Genomic DNA, 13,207 nt, shown 5'->3' on the forward strand with positions numbered 1-13,207 from the left:
GCACTACAACTATATTGTCCCACTGAGTCAGTGCTCCAAATTTGGCCTTCATTTGTACCCAGGTAAGTCAAATATTTATAATGGCCTCTTAAGCCTGAATGTCCTTGGGAAGTGAAGAATTGCAAGCAGGTTTTTTTTTTACTTCTCAGGGATCCAATATCCTTTTCAAAAAGAAGATGGCCTCTTCTGGAGTTAGATTTCGCCTTTAAGGCACAGCCTGTAGCAAGAGGTGGTGTTACACAACCCCCGAGGCAGGACTGAGAGACACTGAGGAGCATCCCAGTGTTCAGAGAGGACAGGCACACTGCTATACCTTTCTGTGGGCTGGTGGCTCTATGTCCTCACTCCACACTATGCTGCTGCAAAAGGACCGGGCAGATTCTGGCCCCTGGCAATTTGGTCCTTTGACTTTCAGTCCTGATCAGAACCAGGAACTAAACAGGCTAATAAATGAAAAATAATGAAATAAATTAAGAGAAATTCTCTAAACCCCACAAAAATGGTTCATTTGAGCTTTGGGTGAAATCAGGTTGGTTCTTATTTAATTTGTACTGGATAGCCTATCTCTACATATGAAGGGCCTCAATATCATTATATCCTACATCCTCATGAACAGCAAGTATTGTAATCATTCTTTATTATTTGGCTGTTTAAGCTGAATGTTTGAAATATGCATAGCAAAAGGAGGCAGGCTTTCTAATTTGAAACAGAATCTGATACTGGGAGAGAGAAGGTGTGGACAGAGGAGTGAGAACAGCAAATCGAGCCGAAGTACTATATTACCATGCCACTTTCTCCCCACCCCTTCAATAACTGTGGGTCATTGCTACTGAAATCTGGCTGTTGTTGTTGGTTAACTAACAAATGCAAAAATCATACACTTGTCTGCCAAATATGCACAGCTGCATGTTTGTTGCTGCTGATCCAACCATCTGCAGAATATACCAGCCAGTGAAAGAAGAAATCCATAGCATAGTTAAGAAAAAACATTTTTATTTGCTGAATTTTGTGCTGCAACTAAGAACAGGCATTTGTTTTCAGGGCAGTTGGGAGAGAATACTGCTCTTTTGACCAACGGCTATGAACTCAAACTGGGATCCCCAACCAGTAGCCAACTGATTTTAGCATGCCTAAGATCCAAAGGGATTCTGACATCAAGGGCCTGATCCCAACTCAATGAGTTTTTGATCAGGTCCCAAAAGAGAGGTAGGTTGAAAATAGCTACATTGAAATATACCCACTCCACTATGCAGCTGTGGGCATCAAGTGGCATTCTGCACATTGTTCTGTTTTTATATCCCCTTTTGCTTTAGTGTGAGGGATTTTTACTGCCTTTTTTCCCATTTTTAATATCTACATTGCAGCTTCCAAGACTTCTCAGTTTTGCAAACTTTTTTTTCAATGTAAACTTGCTCACCAATTTGATTTTCAAATTTCTCACAGCTCTCATGACAGTGACCAAAAGCACTCGGCATTCACACTCTACATACTACTGTAATAATCTTTGTACGAAATACACCTAGTGAGGTGTCATTTGAAAGCTAATAACTCACTGGTCAATAATATCAGGGTGAAATGTACATAGCAACATTATGTGTAAAGGTATGAAATCTCCCCGGTATTATGTTAAAGGCACATATTCAAACTCACTGTAGCCTCCATTAGGGAGAACTGGTCAAGCAGGCCTGTCTTAAACAGAGGGATATGTGTTTACCTCAATGTGCATATAAGCTGTAAACTGAGTCTTCAGACAGTGAGAGGGGAAGGAAGAAGACAACAAAAATCTGCATTTCAGCATACACAGGTGAAAAGTAACAACATAAAGCCTCCTTCCTCCACCAGACTCCATGTATCCTTGTTCTCAGCTGAAAAGAACTTTAACTTCTGATGTCAGAATCCCTTTGGATTTAACAGGGTTCACTCTCAGGAAAACGCTTTTCAAAGGATGATTGAACTATAAAAGTGAGGGGCAAAAGCACCCAGGTTCTCTTCCTGTCTATCTCTCTCTTTTCAACTAAGAAGACAAAAGAAACGGCCGTTGGACTTTGGGAGCAGATCCTGACCTGAAACTTGGTTAGCAATGCTACTGAAAACCTGTGGTAAGAATTTCATCTTGAACCATGTCTAGTTTAAGTTTAGTACTAGGAAGCATTTTATCTTTATTTTTCTTGTAACCATTTCTGACTTTAATGCCTTAATACTTGTACTCACTTAAAGCCTATCTCCTTGTAATTAAATAAACTTGTTTTATTCTTTTTAATCCAACAGACCTAATATACCTGGTCTGTCCAGGTGAGGGCTGGACAGTGCAGAAAACACATTTTGGGGAGGAAAGCCAGGACTGGGGGTGTGTTGGGGTCACCCTGCATGTAGTAATCAAGGCTTCTGGATGACAGAGTGGCTGGTGTTTGCTGACAGGCTGCTGGGGTCAGAATTGCTGGACCAGGGCTGTGGGTGTGACCTACCTGCTGTTTGGCTGTTTGTGAAAAGCCCAGGTTGGGAGTCACAGCACGAAGGCATTGAGAGTCATCCTAGGTTGCAGGGCAGGTGGTGACCCCTCATGGGTCTGGACTGCACCCCGGAATTCATAGTCACCCTATTGGGCCTTATTATCAAGATCTGAAGACTGTACATTTAACCTGCATCATTCAGATATCATTTTAAAATATGGGATGGGGGAAAATATGATGTAACTATTAAAAATATGTAACCAGGCGCAGCAGAAATTTACGGTGGAATTTTCAGAAGCACTCAGAGCTGACCTAGCAATGCCCCCACTGAAGTCAAATGGTAAAACTCCCATTGACTTCAATGGGAGTAGAGATAAGCCAATACTGAGAACTTCTGAAGACCCCACCTATTAAAAAGGAGAAAAAATGAGTATTTTAGATATTTATAATTCAACTGACTGAATGTTCTTAAGGGGTGACGAGAGATATGTATCACTTCACCTCTCACAAACCATATTCCTCCTTTGAAAAACAAGTCAGTCTAAGGGCCTGCGAAATTGAGGAAAATTAAATCAAATTAACTACAGGTGTTAATTTCAAATGGATTATTTAAACTACCTTAAAGCCCTGTGTGGATGCTCTTATTCAGAATTTAATTAGCCTCAATTTGATTTAGTTTTATTCACTTTGGAAGTTAAATTATGATGACCACGATGGCACTCATCTCACCTTCTAACCAGAAATAAAGGAAATATTTTCCAAAAGGCCTTTTTATTTGCATCCATAAATTCTGCATATTCATCCAATTCCACACACAAAACCTACATTTTCATGTGCAAATCATCTAATTGCACATGCAAATTTGTGATTTCCATGATTAATATCAGTGTGCATTTGCAAGTGTAGCTCTTTCAAATGCAAATGGCTGCACATGTAAAATTAGTAGGTGCAATTGTAAAGGCCCATTCAAAAAATTGAACCCTAGCATATATGGCCTTCTATCAGCGGGTCACGCACAACTGTGGATGTGAATTGGGTGAATGGTCATTTCTCATGCAACTTTTTCATTGATAGGATTTGATCTGAATTGGCATGAAGTGGCACGGCCAGAACATAATACAGTATAGCTCCGTCATCTCTTTACACTGATTTCTGAAATGTCTTCATGCCACCACCACCCCACAACATGTCCCAAAGTTTCTAATGTACTAGCAAAGAAGATTAACAATTATTCTATACTAACAGAGCTGGTCAGAAAATGAGCACTTTTGTCACCTTTGTCCGGCTTGTCCTCGTCCATTCCTCCTTGAACACAAGTCAACACCACACCATTCTATTTTGTTGCAAGCAGTTCTTTCCATTTTTGGCTAAAGAGTTTTGTCATGGGATCCGCCCAGAGAGTTTTCAGTCTGCCCAGTGGTTGCTTGTGGTCTCTGGGGATCCACTCACTGATGTGGGTTGTCCACCTATTATCTTGCCTGCAGACTACATGACCCACCCATCTTTGCTTTGCGTCGTACACTGCCTGCACTACATCGGTCACCTCTGTATGCCTTCTGATCTCCTCATTCAGTATATGACCACAGAGCGATATCTTACACATTCACCTTTCCATTGCTCTTTGGGTGACAGCGAATTTTTCTTCCTCTGCTTTCGTCACTGACCAGCTTTCTGCTCCATATATCATTGCTGGTAGAACAGTGGAGTTAAACAGTTCTTTCCTTTTCTTCATGGGCAGTTCATCATCCATTAGAGACGTCTTTATTTTGTTGTAACTTGCCCACCCAGCCTTTCGCCTCCTACTGCATTCCCCTTTGAATGAGTTGTCTTTGCTTAGCTGCTGACTCAGGTAAATATATTTGTCAACCTCCTTGATTTCTTTCCCGTTTACAGTGATGATTCCTTCTGCGCAATGTTCATTCTACATCCACTTCATCTTCAACATGTTCACTTCCAGCGAAAGTGTTTGCAGTTGCTGCAATTTGTTCTCTGCAAGCCACACAAAGCAGAAAATGATACTTTCTGCAAAAATTTCAAATGAAATGAAAAGAAATCTTTTTCTGGAAAATTTCACAGGTATTTTCTGCAAAAATGTTCATTTAAAAAAATTAAACAAAAAATTTCAACCAGCTCTATCTATCAATGTAGTCTCAGCAGGATCTCACCTTCACTGCAACAAATGTACATATGAAGTTAATTGATCTTACTATGTGTATAGCATCTATTATCCCAAATGATCTCTGTGCTTTACACATTTAACAAACAAGATCACTACATCTGCTGCTGAAATTCAGCCATCTCTTTCTGAAACCTCAGTGCCTAACAACACTACACAAATGTTTAGGACAAGAAGTGAAGAATCAGTGATCCAATCAAGTAGAATTAAGGTAAGCAAAGTATAAACACCTAAATTGGAATTTGGGCAGGACACTGAGATTAGAAAACCTACTCTTATTATTAACATCACCATGGACTCTTTAATGGCCAGTATCCTTCTGCAGCACCATGCTTCACTGGATCAGTACTGACTCAGAATGAAAAATGCCACATAGTGAATAATCAATACCACTTCAGTTTCTTGGTATTCCTAAGAGGTCTGCTGTCCAAGTGCCGACATAAAACTGACCCTTGGTAGGTTGTGAAACAATCCTCCGCTGCACCTAGTATCCACTAGGTGCAGCAAAAGTGGGGGAGTCTCAAAGGAACCAGTTGCAGGTCCCCAATCCTGAGGGCAGTATGGGGCTGGTTCAGCTGCAGCATAGTTTGAGTAGCACTGAAGTTACTCCAAAAGATGCCCTCAATGCATTAGCCTAAAGGGGGTCATCCACCAGCTGGGGATGGTGCTCTAGCCATGTCTCCTACACTCCTTGGCATGATCCCTGGGCTGGGGGCTAAAAAGGAATTGATGCAGGGCTGGCTATCAGTGATTTCCCTATATGAAGGAAATCTCCAGTTAGCTGTTTAAAGCCCTCCATATGGCCCCTTTGAACAACTGGAGCACCACAAAGATGCCATAACAGGACTCAGGCTTGCGCCCCTTATGTAAACACAACACAAGATTGTACAGCTGGAGGTTGTAGTATGTAGTGACATGCTTCAGCATTTTTGTTTTATGAAACTAGAAATTGTGTTTACTCCTCCTGGTTATAGAAGAGCAAATGAGAGTTCCTGGATTGTTCCAAAAATGTAAAGCAGGATCAGCCGTAAAAGATGTTGAAGCAGCAGCATTTCCCTGAGAAGCAGCCAACTTAGAAGTGGAATATGGATTAGTGTCATCAAGAGCCGCAGCAAAAGCTGTGGAGGCAGCCTCTGATGGGGCACTTCCCTTTTTGAACATTCTGAGACTGTATAGCACAGTCACATAGAAAATTTCTGTAGAAATATTTTCCCAGTTGTGTCCAGCTCTACAATACAGGTTTACCCTCTCTAGTTATTCCAGAACTCAAGTTGCAGAATGAGAATGGGTGGATATAATATAAAGAAGGTGTAATTTGATTTGCCTAAAATATAAAAAGAAATTATTCCCCCATTACTATATACAGAATATTGGTGGTGACAATCAGGATGTATTTATGTACTTTCAGATCAGTATATAGAGCAGACTGTAGTATTTACACAGTTACTATGATTACCTGAATAGTCTCAGCCATAAGCTAACATGTTAGAATGCATTTATACAGAACTGTAAAAAATGTGTATTTTTTTCTTTTTACTCTGTAATTATTACTGCAAAAGTTCATAGCTTCTTTCCAAGATCAAGGAGTTACATTTCTTCCTTTTAATTTACATGATGTAGACCAAGGTTTTAATTACGTACATGGATTCTTGATATTCACTATCTCTTCAGGAATGTGCTTATTCTAAAAAAAGTTAAATAATCCAAATGTATTCCTTATACAGAAATAAAGCTTTTTTCCCTTCTGTAACAGAATTGCTGCTTTAAATAGTCTCTCAAGTTAGGAACAGAATGATTCTTTTATGTCTGTATTCAATTCATACTGATTAAGTATTTCATATCTTACATCCTCCTGCAATGTCACAAGAAATAAGGCCAACATTTTAAAACTGGAGTGTCTAAAGTTAGGTACCTAAATCCATATTGGACCGCTAAATAGCTTTCCAGATTTTCCGAAGCGCTAAGTGAGCACCTATTGATCTCAGTTACTCAAACTATTTTAATGGATTAAAGGGGTATTTTTTTAAAGACATACATGGGAGTCAGGTACCCAACTGCTATTAACTTTCAAAAAGAGTTAGGAAGCTATCTGTTCAATGCACCTATGAAAACTTCCTCTAACTTTAGGCACCGAAGTTTCAAAATTTTGGCCGTCTTTAAGCATCAGAAGAGCTGCAATCTTCATCTATCAGGGGGGTAGCCGTGTTAGTCTGAATCTGTAAAAAGCAACAGAGGGTCTTCAGCTGGCTAAAGAAGGAGCCTCTCCACCCCCGCAGGATACTTGAAGGAAACTGGAACAAAGGACAGTAACTACAGGGGTTGTGAGTGATTGCTGGACCCAGGCTAAAAGGAGATTAGCCTGTAAAAGGGAGCATTCTGGAACTGATATAAATCTGTCCTTTTAAAATAGAACAGAAGAACTTGCAAAAATTTGCTGGCCACATGCATATTCAAAAGTGTGCGCAAAGATGAACAACTCAGTAATTAAAGGAAAGAACCCAAATGCAAACGGATGGACATCATACCAAATGGACTGAAGGTGAAAAATCCATTGCTATCTACATACTGCACAGACCACAGTGAGAGATTATGCCATACACTATCAAAGAAACTGAGGAACCACCTGATCAGCATTACAGAAGCAGTTTCTCCTCCCTTGGTGTTCACACCTCAACTGCTAGCAGAGCACCTCACCCTCCCTGATTGAACTAACCTCGTTATCTCCATACTGATTTATACCTGCCTCTGGAGATTTCCATTACTTGCATCTGAAGAAGTGAGGTTCTTACCCACGAAAGCTTATGATCCCAATACTTCTGTTAGTCTTAAAGGTGCCACAGGACCCTCTGTTGCAATCTTCATCAAGTTTTCTCTGGATATGTAATTAATACAAAGAATAAAGCCTGTTCCCACCTTAGTGTTTCCCTTTGAGTAATACCGTTTCTTATAACATATGGCAATTATCCATTCTTAGTACCATTTTTCAAACAACAATGAATAATCATTCAGTACATATGTGCTTTTCTCTTATAATTAAAAAGTAATATCCCTCTGAACAATTTTAAAATGTACTCTCAAGAATGGATTTAGCTAAACCCCACAGAGAAACTGGTGCACAGTCCATATTTTGAGTGTTTCATTCCCTATACACACTGTAATAATACATAGCCATTGCATTTGGCAACTGCACACTTTTCTGGTGTTTAAACCTGAGCCATTTTGTGTCTGTATAAACCAAGATAAAGAAGAGCAAGGATCATATTTACTCCTTTCATGGGGTCAATGTGAATATCAATTTATTATTGCTATAAGACCATCATAGTGCTTGACACTTTAGAGGCCACGGCCCTGAGGAACTGCCAGATGCTGGGACCAGAGAAAAGGGGATGGGTCACTTGATGATTGCCCTGTTCTGTTCATTCCTTTTAAAGCATCTGGAATTGGCCACTGTTGGAAGACAGGATACTGGACTATATGGGCCACTAGTCTGACCCAGTGTGGTAATTCTTATGTTCTTGGGAAATTACACACATTCTCCTGTAGTTTGTAACAGGATAGGTTTATCTTGAATCTGACTCTGCCCCCCTATTAAACTGCACTCTCTCTGTGGATATAATCAAATGACAGCCACCTGTCCACAGGGGAAGAGTTTAATACATGTCTACATGGATACTTTGTATTCTATAATTTTTAAGCAAAATATACAAAAATCCAATGTAATTCATTTTAAGAGTATATAACAATTAGGCCTTAACAGTTAGCTAACCCATTTTGTTCTAAAATTCAACAAACTCCAAGAAAATCTCTTTTTATACAATCTTTTGGATATGTCATTTGCCATTTATATTTGATGGCCTTAAGGAAAAAAAGTTATAAAAAGGTATTAATGCAAGTAGATAATAAAGCTGCATTCTATAAATCTATAGCAGCTTACAGTAATCATTAAAGCATGCAAAACTCTTTCATCTATTCAAAAATATGCAGTGCACAGAATGCCTGCTAAGGTGCATGACAAGTCAGAGTTAAATATATATTAATAAATGAATTAGCTTCATAAATAATAGCCATAATGACATTTTAGGAGACAATAAGTCTGAGGATTGTCAGAAAATGGTTGATGTATGAGCTTCACGTCTCAGTGATTCTTCAAAATGAATAGGCTTTGCGAGATAGTTCAGACCCACGACCAGCCTATTTCCTTGAATAATTTACTTGTTGTCAATTTGTACAGCCACATTACACATGCAAATTGTGCTGCCTGTGCAAACACCACTTGGAGATGATAAAAACAAATTTACGAAGGCTATAGAGGAAGGATTTATTTCACTTTCTCGCCCAGGTCAAGCAATACATGTATCTGACGATTGTGTGTACCCAATTTTGTTGTAATTATATCAGCAAATTATTCTTTATAATCTTATTATTTTTAGCAGTCTCCTTGTGCTTGGGATAATTAGCTTTCTTCACTCAGTGTAAAAACAATTCAACTTGCCAGCTAGGCAGGGCACAGCTCCATTATCTGTTTTGGGTTTAAATTTATTCCCTATATTCTTGGACACTTTGTGTAAATTAAAAATTTCATAGTCCCTAATACTGTACACGCTGTTCATTCAGTGATGAATTAAGGTCCCTAAACCTCTACGTTTGCTATTAGATATCTCACCCACTTTATATGTTAATCTGTGCTAATGAATTCCACAACCCCTAGCCACAGCAAGATGACTAAAATTATTACCACTTACAGAGATATGCCTTTTTCATTTAAAGTTCAATTCAAATTGCTCCCATAAACAGTCTGCCACACAAAGATACCTCCTTTAAAGGAGAGTTACTTACCTGTAAGTAGAGTTCTCTGAAGGTAGTATTATCTTTGGCTACACATTCCTAAGTTACATGACCTCTGGTTTGTGGCACAAGGAGAGTGGATTCATAGCTTGATAGTTGAGACTTTTTCTTTCAGGCACTTCATTAGCTCTGCATCTTGTGTGCCTCCAAGGTTATTTATACCACACCCTGTCACATAACTGCTCATTCCTTTTTGAGGTAGGCCCTAAACCAAGCAGTTAGAGCAAACAGGCTCCTAAAGGAGAGGAGGTTGGATTGACTGAACACCTATACATTGTATTGCATTGAAGGACTTACAGTTAAGTATTCTTTCTCTGAAGGCAAATATCTTTGGACCAACACTCCTACATACTTAAAACAAACACTGCACACAGAAGGGCAACAAACAAAACAGACATATTACTACATGTTGTAACATATCCATGGCCACATCTGGATGTCAGGTTGCTTATAGCATGGCTACTGGGAACTTCATAGTGAGAGTGGGGTTAGAACTCCTGATCCTGATCCTAAAGGACAATAATCTACTACTATAGTCTTACCTACTAAGGGAGAATCTAGTTAGCAGTACAGGATCTCAGCTGGGCAACTATGATCCCAACCAGCAGAGGGCACTGGTACACACAGAGACTAAACAGGTTCATTACAATATAAAATCCACTGTTATTTGTACAAGTGAGATCATGGCAGCACATTTTTGAGATACTTTATAAGTATCAAACTTGGCCCAGAAAACTGAATGTAGAACAAAAATAATGCTAACAAGTAATAATAATGCTTTCCACTTATACAGCTCCTTATATTTTCAAAGTGCGGTACAAACACTAATTAATTTCACATAACACCACTGGTAGCTAAAATAGTATTATTTGTTTCACAATCTGAAATAGAGAGAGGTTAAGTCACTTGCCCAACCCCCACATCATCAGTCTCAGATCCAAGAATTCTTGGTTGCCAGTCCTTCTATTTACTCCTCTAAACTATGCTGATTAATATACAAGGAAAAACTCTTCTATAAAAGGTTAAGAAAACTACTCTCTGCCTCTTCCTCTGTAAAAACAATCTAAGGTTATGATTACTTTGTACAGTGATAGAGTTGGCTACCAGTAGATGTCACCTTACCTTCTACTGCAAGAGTGGACAAAGTGCCTCCCAGACCCAAATAGGGTCCATGGACTCATGGCTCTAACAACCAACATATCAATTGATGGATCGACACTTAAGATTTTTAACACAGTATTTGAAATGATATCATTTGTCTTACAATAGCTGAACATTCTCACATTTAGTGTCATAGGGTCAATTTTTCACAGATATTTAGATGCCCGAAGATGCCAATAGAGGCCTAGTGGGATTTACAAAAGTGCCTAAATAAATCAGGCACCTAATTCCCATTGAAAGTCATAGGAGTTACATGACTAACCTACTTAGATCCTTTTGAAAAGCCACCTAGATGCCTATCTGCAACTTGAGACACCTAAATATATTTGAAAAGCTAGCCCATACAGCTCTGTAAGATTAAGTAACCTAATTAGATTATTATTGTTACTCATTATTTGTGTTACATGTGCACCTAAGGCTCCAATTGCAATCACAGTGTCATTGTGTTAGGTGCTGTATTAATACGTGGTCAGAGACAGCTCCTGCCCCAAACAGCTTGCACTCCAAACAGGCGAAAGAATTGCTAAACTAATTTTACAGATAGGGAACTAAGGTAAAAAGAGATTAAGTAACTTGTTCAAGTCACACAGGAAGTCTGTGGCTAAGATGATAATTATGGATACGATTTTGTCACAGCAAAATTCATAAAACAATCATGGTAAAAATTTACAAAATGAGGGTATGGTCGTGGTTGGGCTGGCTGCCCAAGCCCTACCACCTGGGGCTGAAGCCGAAGGCCGAGAGGGGCTGAAGTCGAAGCCGAAGAAGTCACAGAGTTCTGTTGAACTCATGGAATCCATGACTTCTATGACCAAATTATATCCTTAACGATAATTGAATCTAGATGTCCCAGTCCAATGTTTAACCACAAAATCATTCTTCCTTTCTGGGTGTTAATAATGTGCTAATACTTTTGAGAGGCCTGCTTATTCAGGACTGGATAAAACAATCTTACTCAAGTACCACTTCTTAAAAACACAGATGATAGGGAAAGAATGAACAATAAAATACAAGTTTCTGAGGAACTAGTACATATTAAATGAAGATATGGATAATCTTCTCCACAAAGGTTGAAGGCTTGATCCTGAACAGCTCAGTTGCAGAGTGCTCTGAGAATAAGCACAAGTGACAAAGTGACTAACAGAACAGAGTGCATAAGCAAACCTGATCCTGAATTATACAGACCCCTACTAAGAGGCCACAAAAGTTACTCTTGCCAAGTAGTGAGAGTAAGTGCTTCTTCTTAGTGTATGCGCAATGTGCCTCAAGTGGCACATGGCCAGAATTTATCACCGAATTTGGTCTGCTGGTTAGAGTTGCCAGGTGTCCGGTTTTCAACTGGAATGCCCGGTCAAAAAGGGACCCTGGCGGTCCAGTCAGCACTGCCGACCAGGTCGTTAAAAGTCTGGTCAACGGTGCTGCAGGACTAAGGCAGGCTAGTCCCTACCTGTCCTGGCACCATGCTGTGCCCCGGAAGTGGCCAGCAGGTCTGGCTCCTAGGCAGGGAGCCATGGAGCTCCATGTGCTGCCCTCGTCCCGAGCACCGGCTCCACACTCCCATTGGCTGTGAACCAGTGGGAGCTGGGGGGGCAGTGCCTGCGTGCGATTGCAGCGCATGGAGCCTCCTGACCCTCTCGCCTAGGAGCTGGACCTGCTGGCCACTTCTGGAGCGCAGTATGGAGCCAGGACAGGCAGGGAGCCTGCCTTAGCTCTGCTGCGCCACTGACCGGGAGCTGCCCGAGGTAAGCCCGTGCTCAACCCCCTGCCCCAGCCCAGAGCCCCCTCCCACACCCTGAAACCCTCATCCCCAGCCCCACCTCAGAGCCTGCACCCCCAACCCAGAGCCCATACCTCCTCCTGCATCCCTACCCCTTGCCTCAACCCGCAGCCACCTCCCACATGCCTAATCCCTCAGCCTCACCCCACAGCCGGGAGCCCCCTCCTGCACCCCAAACCCCTCATCCCCAGTCTCACCTCAGAGCCTGCACCCTCAGCCGGAGTCCTCACCCTCTCCACACCCCAACCCCCTCCCCAAGCCCAGTGAAATTGAGTGAGAGTGGGGGAGAGTGAGCCACCAAGGGAGAGGGAGTGTAGAGCGAGGGCAGTGCCTTGGGGAAGGGGCGGTACTAGAGTGTTTGGTTTTGTGCGATTAGAAAGTTAGCCACCCTACCACTGGTTGGATCATTCGCTTCTCTGGCCCAGGCTGGGTGCTGACGGGGAGCGCGACGTGAACGCTGATCCATGCTCCCTAAGGGCTAAAAGCACATAGCAAAGCATCTCATGCTGTATGCTGAGGATTATATTTAAGTGCATGTTTTCACAGAATGCCTGTTCTCTGTTATATCACCCCTTTTTTGCCCTAAGTCTTTGAGAAGATGGGAGCAGGCATGCAAGGGGATTTAGACTGACTTGCTTTTGTTCAGTGCAAAAGACAGTGTCTAGTGCATAATTTAATTGCAACCACATGTAATCTTGGCGCACACTTGTGCTGGAGGGCAACAACCTTGTGTTCACTACCACACACTATGGGCCTAATCCAAAACTCTCTGAAAACCATGGGAGTCTTTCCATTGAC

The sequence above is a fragment of the Chrysemys picta genome, chromosome 7 (assembly GCF_011386835.1).
Source record: "Chrysemys picta bellii isolate R12L10 chromosome 7, ASM1138683v2, whole genome shotgun sequence".
In the NCBI taxonomy this organism is placed as follows: domain Eukaryota; kingdom Metazoa; phylum Chordata; order Testudines; family Emydidae; genus Chrysemys; species Chrysemys picta.